Source organism: Gallinula chloropus, assembly GCF_964237585.1.
Source record: "Gallinula chloropus genome assembly, chromosome: 2".
Taxonomy (NCBI): domain Eukaryota; kingdom Metazoa; phylum Chordata; class Aves; order Gruiformes; family Rallidae; genus Gallinula; species Gallinula chloropus.
The window spans coordinates 105,186,485-105,210,450 of NC_140086.1; positions in this window are offsets into that span (position 1 = coordinate 105,186,485).

The following is a 23,966-nucleotide window of genomic DNA, read 5'->3' on the forward strand; positions in this document are numbered from 1 at the left end:
ACACTGGGTGAAGAATCACATGGTGAACCAGCTGGTGCAGAAAACAGGCAATAACCCTGAATCCTGCTACTTGATCCCTTGTTTCTAAGCTTGTGGATATCCAAATACTTGCAGAGGTAAACAGCAGTTCCTCAAGTCATTAGCAGTAACACAGTCACCTACTCCAACAGGCACTGACTCCCAAAATGCTATTACGTTCTTTACAGTTGTCATCTGTATTTCTGAATGTGAACTGCAGCAACTAAATGCTGATGCCCTGAATAGAACTGGACAATACAAAAGTTCATGAAAAATTAATTAGGCACACAGACTGTTCTGACCAGCACAAAGGCAAGACTTCCCATCTGTTTACTGCTGCAGTCTATGGTACGTGTCTGGAAACTCAAGCCTGTTGAACAGGTGAACATACAGGTTGATTGAAAATATGATTATGGTCAATAAATAGCATCAAACTGCTTAATAATGTGTTAAACAGCAAGTCAGAAAACCTCTCCACCTGCTAGGGCATCTAGCAAGAAATAGTAGTACATCACAGGTATGCGCAGTTAGTGTGCTGTCCTTTTCTAAGCTATGGATACAAACAGCTCTGCCAAAGCTTCTAATTAGTAGTGTTCATGTTTGCAACAAGCATATATAAAACATCTATCACCGACATTAAAGTTTTAAAACATTTACTAGAGATGCAGAGCTCATCAATTTCTTAAACCACCCAGATAACATCTCTTACAAGTACTTTGATATGCAACAGTTAGAAAAATTACACCCTTGTGCTAATCAAAATTTCCTTAATTTTCACATTTCGGTGATCGTCCTAATCAATCTACACAATCAAAACATAATTGCTATATTCTTGGGTTTGACTCAGCAAATGGAAATTAACCTAATTAATTTGGATTTTTAGTAGGATTGCTATAGCAAATACTCCAGGTGCCATGATGAATACATCCGTCTTACAGTCTAATTGGAGTCATTTGGCCAATGACTCTGGAACTTTGGTTCTTGGTCTTTATTCATGATCTTTGATCTTCTGTTTAAAAACTCACTTAGTTTTTAAACTTACTACATAACATGCACAGTGATTAGGAAAAAAAAAAAGGAGAAAAGTAGCTGCTTAGTTTTGACAGTAAGAATATCACAGAAAAGAACTGGTTTCAATGACTGCTTTTTCCTCAGGACATTACATTTTATTTGGGTACTCAACTGTCCCACAAAGGACAATTTGTTTTCCACCTTGTGTCCAATTGTTTGTTTTCCAAATGCTTACAACACCCATTTGGGTTAGGAATTTCATTTTCCCTTAAACATCTTTAGAGATCTTCAGATAGGAGTTGTTGTTGGAGTAAAAAAAACCAAAACCAAACTATTTGCAATTAAGCTATTTACTGTGGGAGACAATTCACACAATTCAGTAACAGTATGAAGGAATGGAATAAAGTATGAATCAGGAATGAATGGAATTAAAATAATGGAAAAATCATTTAAAAATCTTTCAAATTCTGTATCAGACATAAGTTCCTATTTACTATCCCCATACCATAAGCTGTAACATATCTCTAGTATTTTGTTGTATAGTTCAAGTAATTTGGCAAGATTTTATTCCACTGAAGAAGTATGCCTTGCCCTTCCTAAAGACACTTAATTCTTTCAACAGCAGCAAGGAATTTTATAGTTGCTACAAACTCAGTTATGCTTTATATTACTGCAATAACAATTACAATTTGTGTGCTCCTTACCAAGAATTTAAAGAGATTACTTGATTAAAGGGGTTTGTTTTCTTTGTTTGCTTTCAGAATTAATTTTTTTTAATCCTATGTAATCACTTCTTAAACTAAGTCCTTGATGTAACTCTGACCTTGGAATTCAGGGTTTTGGTATAGCGAGTGCTTCTATATTCAAACACATGCATTACTGATGCAACTAATCTCATCACAGAATTTTGCACAGGCTTTGCATACCAAACCAAAAAAAAAGCTTTGCATGGATTTGAATGGAGAGTTATCCAGTGGTACATGCTAAAAGTTCTGTTTTGCCTGATGTGATTATCCTTAGTTTAGGGCATGATTTATCAAAAAAAGAGGGATTATAACTCATTCTGAACTTGCACTGCATTCTTACAATTTTATTTCATGTCTCTTCAGAGACCTTATTTTACCTACAGTAACAGACTTCTAATGCAAAACCCAGTATTATTAGATGATACATACTATGTGCGATCTTCTGCAAAGTACTAATTTCCACAGTCTATCACAAACCTGCTTAGGGGTGATGGATGTGTTTCTAGATGAAAACAAGCAACTAGTAACAAAAGCAGCCACCAAATTACATCATGCAATGCTTTGAGGCGGTTCCCAAAAATGGCTTTCATGGGCAATGGGCTGAAACAACGAGTGACAGTAGTTGGGTTTATGTACATTTTCGTGTGTGTGAGGCAGTGCACCCATTCTGAGAATCAGAGAGAAGACAGAAAGCCAACAGGAAGTGAGAAATGTAACCTGGAGAGGCAGGCTTGGAAACCATTCTTGTGCATTTGCTCTGACTTGTGCTGATGCAAACAATGAGACAGGACGGCACCAAAAAAAACCCCCGTGATACACCTAGCAAGATCCATTCTGACAAGGCTGCAAAGATACTTAACATAAACCTGTCAAGTATACTATGCTACGTTCTGCACTGGACCCGTATTGCCGACTACCACCTGGCAGACCGTGGCACATTGCCATACGTCCCCTCTGGTCTTTAAGCTAGTGACTGCTGGTTACCCTCTTCCATTTAGTATGAGCTCATGGTATCTGAATCGCTCCCACCATAGTATGACCACGGGGTCACATAACTGCCACTGGGCTACCATGGAGGACAAAAGCTGACAGATTCCTGCCTGAAGCGCATATCCAATGCGTCAGGTTAGTATTAAGCAGCCCCTTCTTATCACATCTTCTGTATGTGCCAGACAGGTACTGCTATCACATGTTCTGACATGTGGATTCTCACTTGTCTGGGAGCATGACACTTCAGAAGTCTAGTAGCTACAAGGGTCAGAAAGGCAGTAACTGAATAGAGAGTAATGCAAATAAATTCAGTTGAAATTGCTACTGGAACTCTAAAGTTTAACAGTTCCTCTCTGTCTATACTAACATCAGTTCTGGTTCTGTGTCAGTGATATACCAGACAAAAGGCTTCATGAAAAAGATTTAGGGTTTGGCTTTTTTAAATTATTGTTACCTTTACAGTTTAAAAAATAACATAGCCTAAAGCAATTGCTCCTTGAGTCTGTCTGCAAAGTTTGGTGGGTGTGTTAATTACAAAACAAGAAGGGCATGCAATACTATTAGCCCAAAGGTAAAAGGGCTCTGAGAATCAAGCAGATTAGCGTATTTTTTTTAAAATAGGCATCATCTCTTTATACTTGTGTAGCCTGTCTGCCAGGCACTGATTTACAGTAATTTGTATTCAGATCTGGATCAGGTTTAGGTTCAGTTGCTAGAGCTTCCTTCTTCAAGCTCTCTTTCCCCATTCACCTTTTTCTCCCATAACCTTTTACGACAGATTTATTGTAAAACAAATTAAATTTTGGTTTTCTGTATGCTAAAGAATAAACAGTAGTTTATTTGTCCCTTATTTAAAGCTCAGACAGGGCTCTATGCAGAAAGGACATGGGAGTACACACACAAGACCATTTGGTAACCCTGGTTAATCACTACACAGACCACTGCCCTAAAGTTATATACTGGCCAACTTAGCTGTGGTTCCCTTAAGGTGTGAGATGCAACTCCTTTCCAGTCCTTACACAAACCACGCTTGTGTTTAAGCGTAACCACACTCCACCTCTATGGTCTGTGGAGCTTTTGCTCCCCACTGTGCACACCCACTGATCCTCAGGAAATTTGCCACTGGCTTTAATGTGGATTTCTTATGAGAGTCCTTGGAAAATTCAGATCTAAGAAAGCACTGAGATCACCTAATGTTTAAATAAATATTGTCAAAACTATTTGCCTATTGCTACCATTATGTAAAATACCTACTGAATTTATTAGTTACAAAAGGTGCTCAAAAAATTTAATCCTGTCTTTAAAAAAATCAAAAATTACACATCAAGCCTAGTAGGGAGTACTACTTCCATCTCTGATGCTGAATTCTGTGTTTTGATATAAAACCTATGAAAACAACAATAAGAGATATTGCACTTGATTCTTCATCCCATTAAACTTTCTGTAAAAACTATAGAAATCAGAAGATAAAATTACAAGTAGCAGGATACCAAAACAGCAGCACTGTAATGGCAGGGTGATGTTGCAGTCTGTACTTACCCTGATTTAGGATACACCTAACAGACAGATCTTTGGGAAGATTTGAAGTAAATGGTTTTGGTTTTTTCATTCATCCTACTGACAATGATACACAAAATGCTAAATTTAAGCTACTCCCCCCCCCGGTAAATTTAATCTACTTTTCACCCTTTTCACTCTCACTTTTTTAAGCCAACATTAATATGCATACAGACATATGTATACACCTACCAGATCTGCATTTGTGAGAGCAACAGTATTGCACCTTTCACCTGTTTACAGCTAAGAGAGTATATAAACTGGGGGGTGTGGGTGGGGAGGCACGGAAGGGAGATACTAAAGTGATTATGAATGTGCAAGTTTATCTACTTATCTCCTTTAATAAAGCTTTCTCCATAAGTACAATTTATTCAAAGATATTTATCACCAGATGAGCACTTTGCACATTTTGTCCTACTGTCTACAAAAGATCTCTCAAATTGAATCTGAGCAACATGATGTACTGTAATGACATTCTCTCAATTTATTTTATGAAGATATACTTTTTTTAAAAAAAAAATAGATTTAAAAGCATACCTTCTGTGTAAAGGACAGAGTCTCCTATCCTGATCATCTCAGTACTGAATTATGAGTCTTTGCAAAGCTATGGTTTGATAGATTCATTTAGGGAAAAAAAAAAAATAATTCAGCTTATGGTTACTGAGTAGTCCCTACTCCCGTACAGCTGCATCACAATACAGAAGCAGCCACTGTTGCCATCTCTAGCAACTGGCACAAACGTTGATAGCTACAAAGCCAAACCACGCTGTTAATCTTGAAGCCATTTCTCTATTCCAGAATTAAGACACCTTAGTAAAGTCCTCTTGGAATTGCAATCTTTGGAATTTTTTTGGTAATTATTTTAATACAGTACCCACTGATACTTTAGAGTAAGGGATATTTGTTCCTTACAAATATTAATATAAATTGAGATGCAGTCTGATTTCATGCAGTTCAGTGTACTACAGTGGCATATTATGACAAACATCTAATATAGGCACTCTAATTTAATGGATAACGAACACTCAAATCAAAATGGCCCATGGCTAGCAAGAACTGCAGTGTTGCCCAGAATTACATACAGCATGTAAAGAAATTACATTTTGCTCATTACTTGTCTAGAGATATTAATACGTCTTAAATTCTCATGAACTCTCACATACTTCCAAGGATTGACATTTCATTTTTTTCATTACCCAGGACATGGTGTTTGACATCTATCTTAATGCCTGATGTTGTTTCATTACTCTCAGAACAGCAATAGTATCTTTTGATTTCCTCATCTTTGATATCAATAATAGATAACTTGGATCACTAGGAGTCTGAAGATTGACCTCTAGAATGGGTTGTGATGTTTCTTGTGTTGACTGGATTTTAGCCAATAGCCCTTTCCTGGCACAGCTGCTTACATTAGCAGCATCCGGATTTGTACAGGAATGGGGAAAGTTACATGCTGGAGCCTTTATTTGCATCTTAAGTCAGAACATCTTCCTAACAGTTTTACAGGACTGAGGAGCTTTGATACCAGATTTTTCAGCCCTGTCACCCGTTTTACAATGCCAGTGTTCATGAAGCTGAAGGGATGCTCAGCCTCCCAAGTATGCAGCACTGCCATTTCTAGTTTAAGACACAACTTTCCTTCAGAAGGAAGACCACGTAAGACACTCTCAGAATAAAGTACCTGTGGATATTTGCTACGCTGAAATGCAAACCAGAAAATGAATTAATATTTTGTAAAAAAAACCCCAACAAACAAACAAAAGAAGGAAAAAACAAACAAAAAACCCCAACAACCCATACATTATTTTTTAATATTTTAGAGTATCAAAGAATTAGAACACAGGATGTAACCATTTAATATAGCTGATACTGCTACATAAGTATTGTTTTAAGCACAGGAAGGTAAGAAAAAATACAGGAGATTTGGTTTGAAATTGTATTTACTTTCTTTTTGGAAACTAAAATAATCTAAATCAAGTTAAAGCTACCTTGAATAAATTGTCCACTTAATGGAACACTTCTATTTAAATAATCTACTTTTAAGGATATTTAGAATTCCTTTCAGAATTGACTTCTTAGTTCCCATAATCATCAATGCCCCATTTGTGACTTAGCGATCATTTTCAGGTTCTCTTTTATTATAGAAATGACACTGTGAAAGTCGTAAGTGGTCCTCACTGAGTTCTAAAATTAACATTTAGAGTTAAAATATCCAGAAAATAATGTACCTTAGCTTATCACACATGCAAGTGAGGATTTTATTTTTTTTTTTTTAATTAGTGCCCTCATTTTTTTTTGCTTTTCTTTAGATCTCTGCTGATAGGAGTCTGGATGTGCCATTTCTGGTTTTCCCACTAGTTCCTAGAAGAACATAATTCTAGACTAAAATACTGCATAAATGTGCACCTTTGAGGCCCACAATTAAAATGTGGTTACTCTTCCACTGATTATTTTTGCCTGTTAGATTAGAATCCAGCTCAAACATGAAGAATATTACCCAATGAGCACAGCCAATAGGAGTCCTAAGAGTAATTAATCTTTTACCTCTATAAAAGTGTGATATTAAACACAGAAGGATAAAAGGATTTCAACTCTTACATTATCTTCATCAATTCTCATCCAAAATTATGATTTCAAATGTTGAATTTCAAGCCCTATGCATCTTAAAGCCCACATTTTCAACTCTAGTGGTTAATTACATAACAATTAAAAATAACAGAACCTACAACTAAGACCTAAAAACTAGCAATTGAAATTAAAAGTTTATGGACCCGAGTGAGCCATTCAGGACAGCTGAATACTCCTGCATTCTTAGTTTTAGAGAACTGACATGGGAAGGAACCAAGCACTGTTAACATTTCAAAGTTGGACCAGTTCATGATGATTCTGAGGTAAGTGTGGCAGGGGTCACATTACAGCACAAGCAGTAATTTGAACAATCTCTTAAAAAATCTCCTTGAAGCTGAAGCCTCTGCACCTCGAAGAAACTCCTCGGACAAACAGTATTTATCAGACGATTTCTGAACAAACTCAAGAAAAAAAGTACTACTCCTTCTGTTACTTAACAACCACTGATTAACTATTTAGCTTTCCAGGAAATACTTCCCCCCTTAGCTTACAACTAGCAGTCTTCGAACAAGAAAACTATAAAAGAGGAATATGAATAATGGAAACCCTCATTTCAAAGTAGACATTCCAACACCTTTCTGAATTGTTAAAGCATATCAAAGTTAGAGAATACACTGCTCAATTCTGAATCAAAGAATAAGGATTGTAAACTGAACAAACCACAAGCTAATATGGTAAATTTTATATTTTGAGGACACACACTTTTAACTTTTTTGTGAAACTATTACATTTGTTAAGTTCTACTTGTAAAATCGAAGCAAATAATATTAGAATTGGGAAAATTATTCTCCTTTTTCAATAGTCACTGATTTTATAACACATTTAATAAAGATATCCCAGGAAAAGTGTTTTTCACAAAAATAATACTATCGGAATTCTGAGGTACAGATTTTTGAGATATTGGCAAAGAAAGAAATTGTTCTACTCTTCAAAAAGATCTCCATTATTGACAGAGCTAATTATCTTAAAGATTATTTTCTTGCCAATAATTTCCCTTAAGAGAAAATATTAACCATAAAATAACATTTTATACTGCAGTTTGATATATGCTAATTGTATGTTTGTTTCATAGTGTTTTCACATGAGCTATTTAAGAAACATACAATTTATTTGGTCAGAAAAACAGCAGTTTAAGATTCTATTGACCCTCAAATGAGTCACAGAATTAATATATTTGACTTTCAAATGAACTGGATTAGTACTCAAATGATTTATTTTGCATAGAAAAGCTTTCAGAAAAGACGAGGGAGCTGGGAAGGCTGCTCACTAAAAATATACAATATTGAAATATGCCATACTCAGTTTTCCCCAAAATCAACCTGTTGCCTTTTTTTTTTCAAGGAACAGCTCAAATACATCTCTTTGAATTGTTCTTTTTCTGTTCCACTGATGGACATCAAGTAGAACACAGGCACGCACAATCATTTTATGCATTTAATGTGACAAAGTAAAACCCCATCTATAGAATTAAAAGACATACATTGATAATGATTGGAGGAGTCATATTTTTCTTAAATTTTATAGAGGAGAGAAGATAAGGCAATACCTTTTGCAGAGTGGCTATTATTTTCTCACTTTTTTTGTACTGCATTAAGGTCCCAGTTTCAGTAGGTCACTGTGGTCCCACAGCATGCCTGACAGTATGGAAGGCTGATCTCCAATTCCTAAGTATTTAACAAAAACTGCCTACTATAGTTTAACCTTCTTACATAACCTTTTTCTTTTGTTCCCCTCCAATCTGAATCTTACGATTTTTAAATTTTTTTTCAGAATAAATACCTGATCTTAAACAAGCCTGTAGATTAGCCTCTTCTTTCTTTTTTTTCAGAAGTCCCAGCGCTGCACAGTATTACTTTTGACCTAGAGCAAGAGTAAAAGAGGTTACTCACGAATAATGGTATATGCATTGGTGCTTAAAATACTGTGTCTCTTGCTGTCCTATAAAATTTTATTAAGCATGGTGAATGACATATTTGAATGGCCACTCTGGGATGAATACCTTATGTTTCAGCCATGATCAGAAACTCACTCATTTAATCTGGGGGTGGTGTCGTAGTATGCCATTTAATACCATGGAGCATTTCCAAACTTACTCCTTTAAGGGAAGGTGAGGGATCACACTACAGGACAAATGTTTGCACTGTTACTGCCTGCTAAGCCTAAAAAGCGAGCAGAAGTTTCTGGAGAGGGCAGAGGAAGGCAGTGACAATCACTTATGAAATACACACAATCAGAAAATATAAGGTTGGACAAACTTTATCTAGTTAAAACCAAAATATCCTCATACACAGTAGACATATGCTTAAAAGCCACCAGTAAAGTCTCTATGGTACAAATACATCAAGGCCTGCCTGCCTTCCATGCTGCTGAGGTCCTGAAAATGTACTTTTTCCACTTAATGCAATTTGAAATGAGTATATTGATTTCATATCTGTTAGAACGTTGGTAGTGGCTTGACCTTGGCTAGCTACCAAACAACCCCACCCAATCACTCACTCCCCCCTCCTCAATTGGGAAAGGGGAGAAAATAAAACTAAAAAGCTTATGGGTTGAGATAAAAGCAGGGAGATCACATACCAATTACCTCAGGGGAAAAACTGACTCGTCTTCAGGAAAGTTAATATAATTTACTTCCAATTAAAATAGATTTAGACGGTGAGAAACAAAGACAACATTAAAATGACACCCTTCTTTCCTTAGAAGCTTACTTGCACTCCTTTGTTCCCGGCTCCTCTGCCTCCACTCCCCGCTCAGAGAGATGTAGGAGGACGGGAGGTAGCGGCCAACCCACACCTGCTCCTCTCTGCTACTCCCGCCTCCTCACACCGTTGGCCTGCGGCCCCCAGGGCGAGCTCTCCGCAGACAGCACCTCCACCCTCCCACCGACCGAGGGGGCACAGCAGGGGAATCTCTCTTTCCGGGGGAAGCGGGGGGGTCAATTGAAGCCCCCTTCCTCTTCACAGTCTCCCTTCAGGCTCCCATGGCTGTTTCTCACAACTGTCCCCTCACCGCCCTCTCCTGCCCTTCCCTAGCAGCAGTTTCCCCGAGGCGCCTGCCCGCAATCGAGGGGTTGAGTTGTGCCTCGTCGCGGGGCCGCTGTAGCAGCTCCAGTGCGCCCTGCTCGGGGCAGCCCCGACCACTCCTGTTCTCCTCTCCCCGCCTCTCCTCGGGCCCACGAGCACCTGTAAGAAGGTAACAGCGTTACTCTGACCAGAACTGTTTCAGAAAGTCGGGTTAGGAGTTGCATTATTAGTTCAAATTTTCAGGAAATCTGTAATGTACAGTTATTGATTGTGGGGAAATTGGAGTAATTTTCAACATCCTAAACATGCAAAAAACCCCCAGATATTACATAAGCTTTATTCAAGACCCCCAGTCCACATTCATGGAGAGGATGGCCACCCATTTTGTATTCAGCCCCCAGTACCATCAAGAGGACACAGCCCCATGTTTCCTTAGACTTTTTCAGCCACCATGTACTAAATTTTGTTTCTTCACTAAAATGATGTTATTCTGGAACAGTGGAAAAGCTCCACTGATGGTTGCTTAACCTATAATAACATTGGTTATCTACAGGAGTAGCATGTTAGTCAGTGATGCTCAATACCAGCAGGAGTAAGACAGACAGACGCTCACAACATGCAACGCCTTTCATGATAATGAAACACAGCATGCCTCTGAAATTGCAGCACAATTATTGTACAGAAAGGCTATATATAAAGCAGATGAATACATACTAGGCATGCTAAAATAGAGCTTGCTTTGTCTCATGAGAGCATATATTACTGCTTAAACCTGGCCTTACATTGCAGATGGAAGAACAGAACCTGCTGCACACCTCAGTCATCCACTGACCTAAGCAGAAGCATTAGAGGTCATGGAAACGTTTGCCTTAATATTTTAATCTGGTCTGTATAGTCTGAAGACACAATGAAGGAAAGGCCACTTACACACTATTTTCAGTTATTTTTCAGCACAACAGATTTAATGACATAAGAATGAATTAACTGACAGTCTCTCCTCCCCATACTCTCTGTTAATAGAAGATAATTCAAGTTGCACTTGAAAGATAGGACAGACCAGATTTATTGTTCCCTGTGGAACTTTAATTCTTTTGCTCAGTGTATCCATTCTGTCCACTGAATGAAGCTGAAGTTCCATGGACAAAATATGAAATAAACATACTGCCAAGACCTCTTACAATTCAGATGTGCTTCCTGATAACAGGTTGTTTCACATATACAAATCACAGTAAAGATGCCACCCTACACACCCTAAACTTTGCTTTGAAAAAACCCACACTTTTTAATTAAAAAGTTTAATAATTTTATATGTGTAATTTTAAAAAACAATTTTGAAACTTCTTACACACATGCCCTTCTGTACAGACCACAGTCACAGGTGTAAAGGCCTCCAGTATACTTGTGCCACTTACTGGGGTTGTTTGAAGACTCTCAGCCTAATTTTTACGAAACTGATGCTCTTCAGGATTAGGTTTCTACACAATCTAGGTTATCCACCATTATATCAACCCTCTCCCTACTAATCCATGACCCCTTTCCCCCAGGGCTGGGGTTTTTTGTTGTTGCTTTTTATTGCTTTCTAGTTTAGGTGGTCAGTCGAAGCCATGTTGCTGGATGTGCCACTCAATTCTCTCGTCGGCAGTTAGTAGTTGCTACTTGGGTCACTAACACCTTCTGATCTCTCATCCCAAATGTGTTACAAGGATGAAAAACTGGAAAAGGTTCAGTTGTGCATGATTGTGCCTTTAAAGCATATACCTGAACCATCAGAACAGGACATGTGTAGCTCAGGACTTGTAGGCACACAAATGATCAGATAATAAGGAAGCCCAATTGTAGTCGGAGAGGTGATTCCCACAATGATAATTCTGAATGGCAGATCAAAGCCAAAGCAGAAACAACAATGGTATCTCACTCACAAAAAAAAAAAAAAATAAAATCCACTACTTGTCAGATTTTTAGCAAACAAACAAGAACTTAATATTACAGGGAGAAAATAATTTTTATAACTGCCTATGAGTTTAAATAAAATACCTCTATAGTTACAAAGATGATTTTAAAGAATGATTGCTGATCTGCTGAAGCCTGCTGGATTCTACAAACTTACTCATCAAGGTTTTCTCACTTTGAATTATAAGCATTATAATTGTATATTCTGAACCCAGAAGAGCAAATCTAGATGGAACTAAGTCATTAACCTGAAGGATATGGCTGATTTTTCTAAACATCTATTAAAAAACATTATGAGTACTTGTTTATCTGCGCTTCTATAAGCTCTCAGCATTGATTCTATTTATTTTTCTGCATCTAATTACTTTGCATAATGATATGTTTATACTACTGGCAGTCTCCTTTTTTAGAGTGGAATTATGCATAAAGTATCCATATAGATCTGATCAAAATTGGAAAAGGTAATACACATATTATTATAAGTAAAACTTTTTAAAGGGAAAAAAGCGCTCCATAAAGGATTAAAAATCTCATGAACTTTGGAGGAATAATGATCACATCTTGTGTGCTTTGGAAGTTCATTTTGAATATTCATTTTAAATAGCAATGAAATCCTGACTGCTTCGTGAGAATTTTGCTATTTGTCCCAATAGCATAAGAGATTCTTCCTGAATTCTTCAGCTGAGTTTATGTAGCCCTCTTTGTTCTGCTCTGCTCAACTCTGGAAATCTTGTGAAGACAAGATTCAAGTGAGATTTCTGGTGTCATCAGATTGCATCCAAACCCGATGTATAGTAAGGACAACCTTTTTTGTGTTATGCTGTTCTCTTTTGGTAAAATTATTATCAAATGAAAAAATAAAAATTAGTAGTGAAGTGAAGATAACAGGAAGGAAAAGCAGTTAGTTATATTCTTCTTAACATTAAAAAAGAAACTGAGGGAAGATTCAGAACATACAAATTTGTCTTAGCCAATTCTCATGTCCTTCATTTCATTAGTTATTTGAAGAACTTTGTGGTTTATAAATAATTTTCCTGATGTTCCTGTTCTGTGGCAAAAGGCAATAGGCCTAGCCAACTCCTCTGTAGTCTGCTTTATTCCACTGTATTCACACTGAAGTATTTTTGCTTATAATCACACTTTTTCTTCCTTCCATCGTCCTTCATCTCACTTGTTCTCTTAAAGATGAGGAAATGTCTTTCCCTTCATAAGCAGTGATGTGGTTCTCCTTTGAAATTAATTCCATTTGTATATGATAACGTCGTAAACTATTAGAAGTTGAGTGCCACTTAGTATTTTGGCAAATGCAACAGTCATTTATTGTCTCTGGGATGACCCTGGTATCTTTCTGCCCCTAAAGCACAGGGATTCATTTTCAGATTGTCCTTAGGTCAGTTTGACAGGTGGATGATGTGAATTGGTATAACAAAGCAAAAAATGGGAGGATCACTTCAGGAAATCATGACCAATCCCAACAAAAGTCAGTTCTGTAACTGAGAAATCAGTCTATCACATAGATAGGAATAGAGGAAGGAGTAATAAATAATTTATTCAGTTCTGCAAAAACTCCTTTCTTTGGGATACTTCTGTTCCTTCTGGTGCTGCCCCAATATAACCACAGCTCTTCATGCAGATGTTCTTTGTTGTGGATTTCAGTCAATAGACCACACAAGCAACCCATACCCTTATGTTTATGATACTTTGTCATGCAACATACACGTGTTTTTAACAATAAAGACTGTTTTGCAAACAAAAGTGCTAAACCAAAAGGCTGTTTTCTGTTAACTGACTGAGGATTAACTTGGTGTGTAGGGTTATCAGTGATTGCTTTCTGAATTCATTTTGCAACACAGGTCTGACCAAACCATTCTGGTAGCACCTACTTTATTATTATAAAGAAAAAAAAAGTATAGAAGGTATCTAAGAAAAATTTTAGTTCTAAAAATATATACTTGGGCATGACATATGATAATTGGTGATGGAACTATAAGAATTTCATTTGAAGGAACGTATGTATTTTTGAGCTATGAATGTAAATATTAATCTTTAACAGTTCATAGAGTAATACTGAAGTTTATCACTTAAACCTGTGTTCCTTTTTTGCTACAGGTTTTGCCTTTGGAGGCAAAGTTTATTACAAAACTTCTTTTTATAAATACATAACTGTAGGATGTTGAACATTTTTTCCCCCATTTTCTGTGTTTTTCATAATTTGTCATGTCCCAAATTTTTTGATGCTGATATAAATAATACTAGTAAATAATCATCAATGCAAATCCAAACATTCATATTTCTGCTGGTTTTCAAACATTTTATTATTTTTTTTCAAAAAATTCTTACAACATCTTTGCTCTTCCTTACTACACCAGAGCTTACCTCAATTTCATTTTACAGCATTACTTTAGGCTTATGTACTGTATATGTATTCCAAGATTTGTTGTTGCTTAAGATGAAATTGAGTTTGACCTCAATCTATTCAATGTGAACTAATTTTATCTATGTAAGTGACATTTCCTTGCTGAGAAATTTGGTCTCCATTCTATATACTTAATGAATGGGCTGAATTTATTTTCTGCATCACAAAAATATTCCTATGTTAAAGAATGAGAAGTTTGCTTTAATATATATGTTGCTTGGTGTAACAGTTGCTGTAGTTGTTGAGTAACTGTATATAAATGAGAACTTGTTCAGTTTCCATGTTTAAATGGTATTTAGTCAGGTTAAAGGAAGAACTGGGGACTCATCATGAAGAAGCTAATAAAATTATCTAGCGGTGCTCAGATAAAAGGAGACACTTGTTTTCATTCCTGATAGTCATTCCTTCATTTTCACATTTACTAACGCTCATTAATAATTTTTAATGTTTCTGTGAATAATAAAAAAGTTAGTTGGCCTCACGTTCCGTGAAAAATGAATGGAAGTGCCAACCCAGTTTTAACACTTCATAAGACATTTAACTACAGTATTAAATTTCTCCAAACCTGGCTAAAGATTAACCATCTTTTCTTTTGGGAGCATTTTAGACCATCGCGGTGGTTTGTCCCTGGCTAGAGGCCAAATGCCCACCAAAGCAGCTCACGCACTCCCTGAGGAGAAACAGGCAGAGCCTCCGTGGGTTGAGATAAGGACAGTTTACTGCCAAATATCACTGTGAATATAGAACAATAATGGCTACACTCACACCCAGTGCTAACACAGAGTACCTTATTGACCCGACAGTTAGAGGGCTACCCAGCGGCAAAGAGCAACCGACCCGACATCCCAGCCACACTCCAACTGTCCTAGAGTCAAAACAGCCCCTACCCTCCCCCAACCAGCTGCTTTTATGGGGAAGTGGTGTCAGGTGGTGTGGAAAACAGCTCAGCTCATGTGGGCTGACTCAGCTCACCTGTGTTGGCTGATTGGGGAGGTTAATCCTGGCCTGGCCAGAACCAGGACAACCATGTAAACATAAGAAAAAGATGACCGTATCATTCTATTAATGGATATAGAAAAATCATTCATATCTTTCATTTGATTGTTTTAAATGCCTACTTCCATACAGTTATTCAAAGGACATATGACCACTTAAATTCTGCCAACGTCTTTTTGTCATGCAGTGTTCTACTTGCATGAAGTCAAAACAATTATTGGTACAAACACAAAAACTGACACAAAAACATGCTGCATAAACTACTTGGTAACATTTAACTAACTAAAAAGGTTAGATTGGTACTCATGCACAGGCTGATGTTTATTTCTGTATATCAGCATTTGGCAGCAGATAAATGTGCTCACACATCTGTTGCATTTTTCATTCTGTCCATATCTCTGGTCCTCGATGCCATTAATGTAATTGAAGGGCATTAAGTTACAAGAATTTAAATGTATATTAGTTATACAGTGGGAAATTTTATACTGTTAGTTGTCATACTAAAATCTGTAAAAATGTGATTTCATCAGCATCTTAAAATTACCAGTGGGACAGCTAAGAAAGCTGTAGACTGGTCTTCAGAAATAGCATTCCTGAAAACATTTCCAAAAGCACACTCAAAAAGATTTTTGAAAGCCTTCTTTGTGATGTGATGTGGATTATCAGTATGTGAGTGTCATCGATTCCACACAGCTGTGCTTAAGTGTCACCTCGTTTATTTCGTGCTTTAAAGAACTGTCTGTATCAAGAGCTAGTAATTGTCCTAGGTCCACCCAGTGAGAAAATGTATCATAAAAGCATCCTTGTCTAACAGTGGTGGAAACATTGAGAGGCAAGTGTCCCTCAGCAAGAGACGTGTTACCTGGTTAGATTAACTGGAAGAGTTGTGGCTTTAGAAAATTGTTAAAGCTGTCTTAATATATCTTCAGTAACAAAAGTCTCTAAAGGAAATCTTGACCCCAGCCTAGATTTCTGCTTCAACAAAAGTAGTGATTAACAGTGATACTTGTTGAGATGTTGGACCTCTGCTCCAAAACTATATAAATGACTTGGAGTTAATTCTGCTTCAGAATCTCTTGGGTGAGCAAACACAGAAAACCGGGTGATTCCTGCAGTATGGGATATGCTCTGTAAAGTGGTGAAGCGTGTTCAGCCTCTGCCAGCTGTTCATTCTCACACTCCCACAACTGATAATGACACCTTGCTGGGCTAATGCAGTGTCTATGGGACTCCACTGTAAACGGGATCAGGATTTTTTTTATGATTAAAAGAAAAAAATCTGAAAAAAAGTTATTTTTTGCATGGATCATCTAACTATCCAGTTTACAGCTTAAATACAAGCTGTATCAACAATGCTAAGCAAAGGAACTACATGCAAAAGCATGAATGAGCTGAAGAGGGTACTACCAAAAGGCACATCCTGTTCAGTCACCCCAAAAAGTAACTACAAAGCATACTGTGGTTCTTATTTTGTAATATATCTCTCCAAATATAGTTACCAATTTCTTACATATGTTGTTTATGTATTCAAGATTAAGTTTCGTTGCTGCTTTGTGTCAAAGATTGTCTAATACTAAGGGGGGAATTAATACAGCAGGGAAACTCAGTTTGCTCAGGTTTCTGTTGGGGAATGTTAAACTCACCAGATCATAGCATTTTATATTTGCAGTATCAAACACATAGCATACAGTTCCTGAAAGGTTGGGGTTTTTATTTGCTGTTCCTCCATGATTCTGGTTACAGTGAGGATCTCCCAGTGACTTGTATTAGTCAGAAACTCTTCACTGTGTTGCACTGTGTGCTTTAGTGCACAGGCCTCAGATTCAGAACTGTGACAATCAGCCTAATCCTCCCTTCTAGGATTTTCCTGTTTTTCTGTTTACCACCTTCCAAATAGGTACACAAATTAGACAACAGAGAGGCTGTTACAGCACAGTGTATTGTATTTCAAGGAAGTACTTTGTCCTAGGATACCTGATACAGGCACGGGCAAATTGTCTTTCCCCAAAACTTCTGAAGATTTTTAAGACAAGTCCAAGAGGGCTGTACTGGCTTTAGGAGTCTCTGAGCTTGGAGACTCCAAAAGCTTGTGAACAAACAGTGCATGAAAGAGGACCTAGACAGAGGAAATCCTGGAGTTTATACTTAGATGAAAAATGTGTGCTCCTTTGATGAAGGACATCTGTATTTATGTTCCAAAAAACATGGATCTTTCTCTGAGGAACTAGGTCACTATCAAAAAGATGGCTGTTTTTCTTTTAATGCACAGTATTTTATTCCTAGTCAAACACTGCTTTTAAGAGCTGAGAGATGGTTCATTAGCAAAAAGCTAGAACACACTGTTTGGGATTGATAGCCTATTTATTACACAGTGATTAATTGAAATAATTTTTGCATCAAAATTTTAATTTACAGTTCTCTGAAAGTATTGATTTAAAGGTGATTTTATCATTCCTTGGTGAGCTATAGCTCAATCTTTTTGTAAATCTGTTTTCTGTGACAGTACAGTAAGGTCTTTATATTATCTACATAAAGCCCATTCCCAGTGTGGTATTTAACGAGCACTAACAGTAACCAGATTGGTTGTATGGTATTGGATACCCAAGCACTGAGTAAAAGAGCTAAGGCTTCTAATTTAGTTTGGTGATTTTGCCAGATATCACAAGTTCAGTCCTTGCTGAATTCTGCTCCACTGATCACCACCTGCTGAGCTTGACCCGTCAGCCACCTCACCATCTATTCATCTATCCCACATTTTATCAGCTTTGCTATCAGGGTGTCATGGGATACAGTATCGAAAGCCTTGCTGAAGTCAAGGTAGATGACATCTACTGCTCTACCTCCATCTACCCAGCCAGTGATGATGTCATAGATGGCTATGAAATTGGTCGAGCAAGATGACAATGCATACATTGCATATACAATGGGAATCCTATGTCACTGCATTTAACAAGAACAAATATTACAGTTCTTACTTCTGGAAGTTATGGCAGTGTATAGGAATTACTAGAGGTAATGTATTGGCATCATCAAATATAATCAAATATGTAATCTATACTTTGCACTGAACCGCTAATTAACCTCAACGTTGTGGAACAATCAGTCTCTAGAAAAATAGGTTGTGATAATATGGATGGTAGCTATAGATTTATGCAAGGCCTCTGAGATGCAAATAGCTGCCAGATCTCAGGCAGATAAGATAATAAAGTAAATGAAAAATGTACGCACTGAGACAATAGTAAGCCCAGATGTCATGGGAATGCTTTTGTATAATGTCATTAAGACACCTCTAGTTTTTTGCATGTTACGAGGAATGAAACTAATCCACTGGTTAAGGTACCAGTTCTAGCAGTTGTCCCAAACTGTAATATATTATGAATAAATGTATTTTCTACAGTGTTCAGTGAGAACGTCCCCTTAATATAAACTAAGCAAACAAAGAGTTAGAAAAAAAGATGTATTAAGCTTGTCCTTAGAAAATACGGGAAGGGATGATTAAAACATAAAAAAATCTTGAAAGCTTTGGTCAAATAAGTATTTATTTTCAGCAGGAGTTTTCATTAATTAGAAAATGAGTAAAAAAATCACAAGATTTCAAAATTAATTATTGAAGTTACTACTAACCACAAAAATATAAATGGTGAGTTCAGTTTATCCAACATTAAAATTCCTTAAGTAGTGACCCACTAAGAAGTGAGTAAAATCTGATCAGATACCGGGATTTGGCAAGTTGACAGAAAATAAAGTGTTCAGCTGTTAGAGTGCTGAAAGTGATACGAATATCTAGACAGGTTTTCCCTGCCCTGAATGTTGGATTGTATATATGCAATATTGCAAGACAGGAAAATTCTGCTCCTAAAACAGGCCATTTTGTATACTTCCAAATAAGCTATTTACAGCAGAAAGCAGTATGTAAATCATCTTTACCTTGCTGTACAAGCTTCCATTTCTTTTAAAATCAGAACATTCTTGGGAAACTGTTCTCAAAATGCAGAAAAGAATATCAATTATGTTTCAGCTGCATTCTCGGGAGCATATTACTGAACAAACATACTGTATGTTACAAAAAAATTGCTGAGGCAGCAACACTAACTTACTGTCCAGAGAGCAGAAGCAGGAAAACACATTTGTTCAATCAAAGAGGAATCTTACTTTCTCTCTAAATTGACTTCAGAAGTATTTAATTGGAGTTAAGAACTACTAGCAGTATTTCAGCTGTTACAAGCCTTAGAATATTCTATTTAGAAGGTGCCAGAGCACATTAAAACATAAAGGCTAAACTAATTCCAAATTCATACAACATTTCTAGAGTCACTGAAGGTGCATTAGAATTAAATTTAATGTCTATAGGACTGTGCTGGTTTCGGCTGGGATAGAGTTAATGTTCATCACAGTAGCTGGTATGGAGCTGTGTTTTGGATTTGTGCTGGACACAGTGTGGATAACACAGGGATGTTCTCATGATTGCTGAGCAGGGCTTGTACAGAGCCAAGGCCTTTGCTGCTGCTCACACCACCCCACCAGCGAGTAGGCCGGGCGTGCACAAGGACTTGGGAGGGGACACAATAGGGATAGCTGACCCCAATTGACAAAAGGAATTTTCCATAGCATAATGACATCATGCTCAGCATATAAAGCTAGGGGAAGAAGAAAGAAGAGGGGGTATATGAAATGATGAATTCTGTTTACACAAGTCACTGTTGTGTGATGGAGCCCTGCTTTCGTGGTGGTGGCTGTCCATGGGGAATGGTGAATGAATTCCTTGTTTTGCTTTGGTTGCGTGTGTGACTTTTTCTTTACCTATTAAACTGTATCTATCTCAACCCATGAGTTTTCTCACTTTCACTTTTCCTATTCTCTGCTCCATCCCACCAGCAGGGAGTGAGTGAGCAGCTGTGTGGTACTTAGCTGCTGGCTGGGGTAAAACCACAAAAAGATCAAATGTGAAATAATATGTACACCAATTATCAGAAGTGCATTGTAATATCCTTCCACAGAACATCATTACTGACATCTCATAGAGATAAAGTTACAGATTTAGAAAGAATGGTCTTGGCAACATTTCGATAACTGAAAGGTGTTTCCTTTCTCCCTCATCCCTTCCTGAAGCTGCTATTATAATCTCTACTATAGGCAAATATGTCTTCCCGAAAAGAACATTTTCCTACATAATTCTAAGTAGAAATGCCAAATGTATTTGAACAATGGTCCCTCTGCCCTAGGGAGGAAGGAAAAAAACCACAATAATAGAAGCTGCTTGCCATCTGCTTGTAACAACTTCCCCTGAATTTTGAAAACTAAGAATAAATACTTAATTTTCACTGATAGGATTGAGTTATCATGGATAAGTTGTGGTGGTTTGACCCTGCCTGGAGGCTAGATGCCTGCCAAAGCCGCTCTATCACTCCCATCGGCTGCACGGGGGAGAGAAGATATAATGAAAGGCTTCCAGGATATGAGATAAGGACAAGGAAAGATCACTGACTAATTACTGTCATGAACAAAACAGACTCAACTTTAAAAAAAAAATCTCTAATTTATTACCCAATCAAAATAGAGTAGGATAATAAATAAAACCAAACCTTAAAACTCCTCACCCTACCCCTCCTTCTTCCTGGTCTCAACTTTATTCCCGAATTCTCTACTTCTTCCCCCTGAGTGGCACAGGGGGATGGTGAATGGGGGTTGAAGTCATTTCATCACACATTGTCTCTCCCGCTCCTTCCTCTTTCAGAGGAGGGCTCTTCACACTCTTCCTCAGCTCACCTGGGAGACAGTCCTCCAATGTAAGTCCTTTGCATGGGCTGCAGTTCTTCATGAACTGCTCCAGTGTGTGTCTCTTATACAGGGTACAGACCTTCAGTAACAGACTACTCCAGGGTGGATCCTCCACAGGGTCACAAGTCCTGCCCCCAAATGTCCACCATTGTGGGCTTCTCAGTCCATGGGCTGCAGGCCCTGCCAGGAGCTTTCTCCAGCATGGGATTCTTATGGGAACACAGTCAGCTTCAGGTGTCTCCATCTACTGTGGTGTCCGGTCCTCAACAGACTGCAGGTACAATCTCTGCTCTGGCACTAGGACCACCCCTCTCCTTGTTCCCTAAAGTTTCTCACATCTTCACACTCCAAACTCTAAGCCTTACGATGGTCTTTCCAGTTCCTATGTGTCTGTGGTACCCATTCCCCACTTCAGCAAACCCAGCAAGTACGTTCATTCCAGATGGGTACTAACAGAATACAAAACCTGGTGTACATGAGCCACCCAGGTACTTATCCAGTGTTTTCAAGGTTCAGCTTGTTGTCAATTGCTGAAGTTGTGCCTCTGTCCAGTTGCCAAGCTAGCTTATCTGAACATTGGCTACAGGCACTGATGGTCCCCAAATAAAGGAAGTAAGCTTATGTGTGTCTGTAACTATGAGCACGTACATAACATAAAAAAATATTCTTCTATGTGTTTTAATGCTCACAGGCACTGTTGATCAGGAGAGTAAGCTTTCCCTTCTCTTAGTTTTCCTTCTGCAATACAAGTAATTGAGTTCCAGGGACCAAATCCAAATGATGTTAAAGTCAGTGGAAAAATTCTTATTGTCTGCAGCGGTCACAAAATCTGTACTGAAGTGCTGTAATTCTTTAAGTGGTTTGTTCTGGTGGTGGTAATTAAACTTAATTTCCACTTTCTTTCAATTCATCTTTATTTAAGTTTCTTCTCCCTATAAAAAGTGTCCAAACATGTAAAACAGAAAGCAGCTGTGTTTTTATTAGAACAATAAAGTATGGTGTTACCCAATTAGTAAAAGTGGAAAACAGGGCAATGTTATAAATCTTATTTTGGCAAAGGAAAGTATTTTGTGAAGGTAGAGAAAAGATGGGAGATTTGCAACTGGGTTTAGAATTAGAAGTAGGAACAAGTGTAGGTATCACTTTAGGATCCCAAACTCTTCGGATACATTATCATAAAATACAGAATACTTCTGCTCAGCCAGCAAAAAGGGAGAAAGTTCTCAATACTTTTAGCAAGTTCCAACTGATATATGTGCTTTCTAATGTTATATAAGAAAAAAATGTTGGTCTGGTCATCTATGGCAAGCAATAGGAAACACTTCATGTTCACAAGAGGTGAAAACATAAATGACTCATAGGCTTAGGGAGAAAAAATATATAGAACCACATCCTCAGGTACATAGATTAGTTTTGAAGTCAATAGAATGGTGTCTCTGAAGATCTGCCCCAGGAGTTAGATTCTTCTTATGTTACCACATTATAAATGATGAAAAACTGTTGAGAAAAATTATTTCACAACGACAGAAAGATGAAGTAAAGAGAGAATCGTTCCTAGAGGCCTGTACTTTTCCTGGAGGCAACGCAGCACTCAAGTATTTGTATTTGCGTGAGTAGTATTAGTGACTGTAATAGGATTAAAAGTGAATCAAGCCAAGCACGAACAGAACTGTTTTCAAGATCAGGACCTAAAAGCTAGTGTTCCCAAGTGTTCTAAAGTAATTTTTGAAATTAATTGTGTTACCACACAAATAGCTGACAGTACGTCCTTATTGTCATTACCATTATCATTAGTAGTGCAGTAGGGAATGGATGGCAGCACAAGGAAGCAGGCAAAATGGTATATTAATGTTTAGAGTGGAAATCCATTCAAGTTTGTTTTTTTTTTTCTTTTTACAGTTGCAGAGATAACACTGTTGTTTCTGGAGATGTTTTCACAGAGTTCTGTTGCTGATGTCAAGAGGTTGGTGAACTGGAAAAGGATGAGAGCCTTTGAATTGGCCTGATGGGTAGCAATATATGGAAAATCTGGAGTTTACATCACTGTGATAAACATTCATCTGGATTTGTATTGCTATCAGAGAATACCAGATGCAGCCACTAGCAGTTTGAATTCTGAGTACCACTATGACACTATATGCATATGTAGATCAGGATGACTGTTATTGGAGGTAACAATTTTTAATATCTACAATGCTGTTCCCCAAGAATATATGAACTTTGTCAAAACCAGAAAGTTTAGAAAGCATTTAATCTAAGAACTAAACTTTTTTGTTTTTTAAATTGAAGTGCAGTTTTCATAATGCATTTAGGTTTTTTTTTCTTCTAAAATGTATTTTCTCTAACAGATTTAATCTTTTCATTCTTATTCAGGACTGCTAGCAGCTACCTTAATTAAACAAATTAGAAGTCAGAATTTTTTGTGAAACAGAGATTCCTAGATTTAGCAGGATTCTGGTCCATAATACATTTTAATAGAAGTGGAAAATGTTACGAGAATCCTTCTATTAAAAAGATTGCAGTAATGATATTAATAATATAGTGATGAGTATTTAATAATAGAAGAAAGTCAAATCTTCCTCAAAGAATCACAAAGTACACTAAAAGATGATCATTTTAAAAAAAAATTATCTGAAAAACAAACACATCACTACATTCAAATTTAAGCAGACCTGCAAACGTCAACTGATCATGCCATTGTCAGAAATGCAGAATGCAAATTCATATCCATTGCTGCCATCAGTAAGCCCTGCTTACTATCTAAATTGCAGTTTCTCCACATGCACACCCACAGCGTGGTACATTTTGTCCCTTGATCCACAGGCTTTGTCAGCTTGGGCGGATGAAACTAGA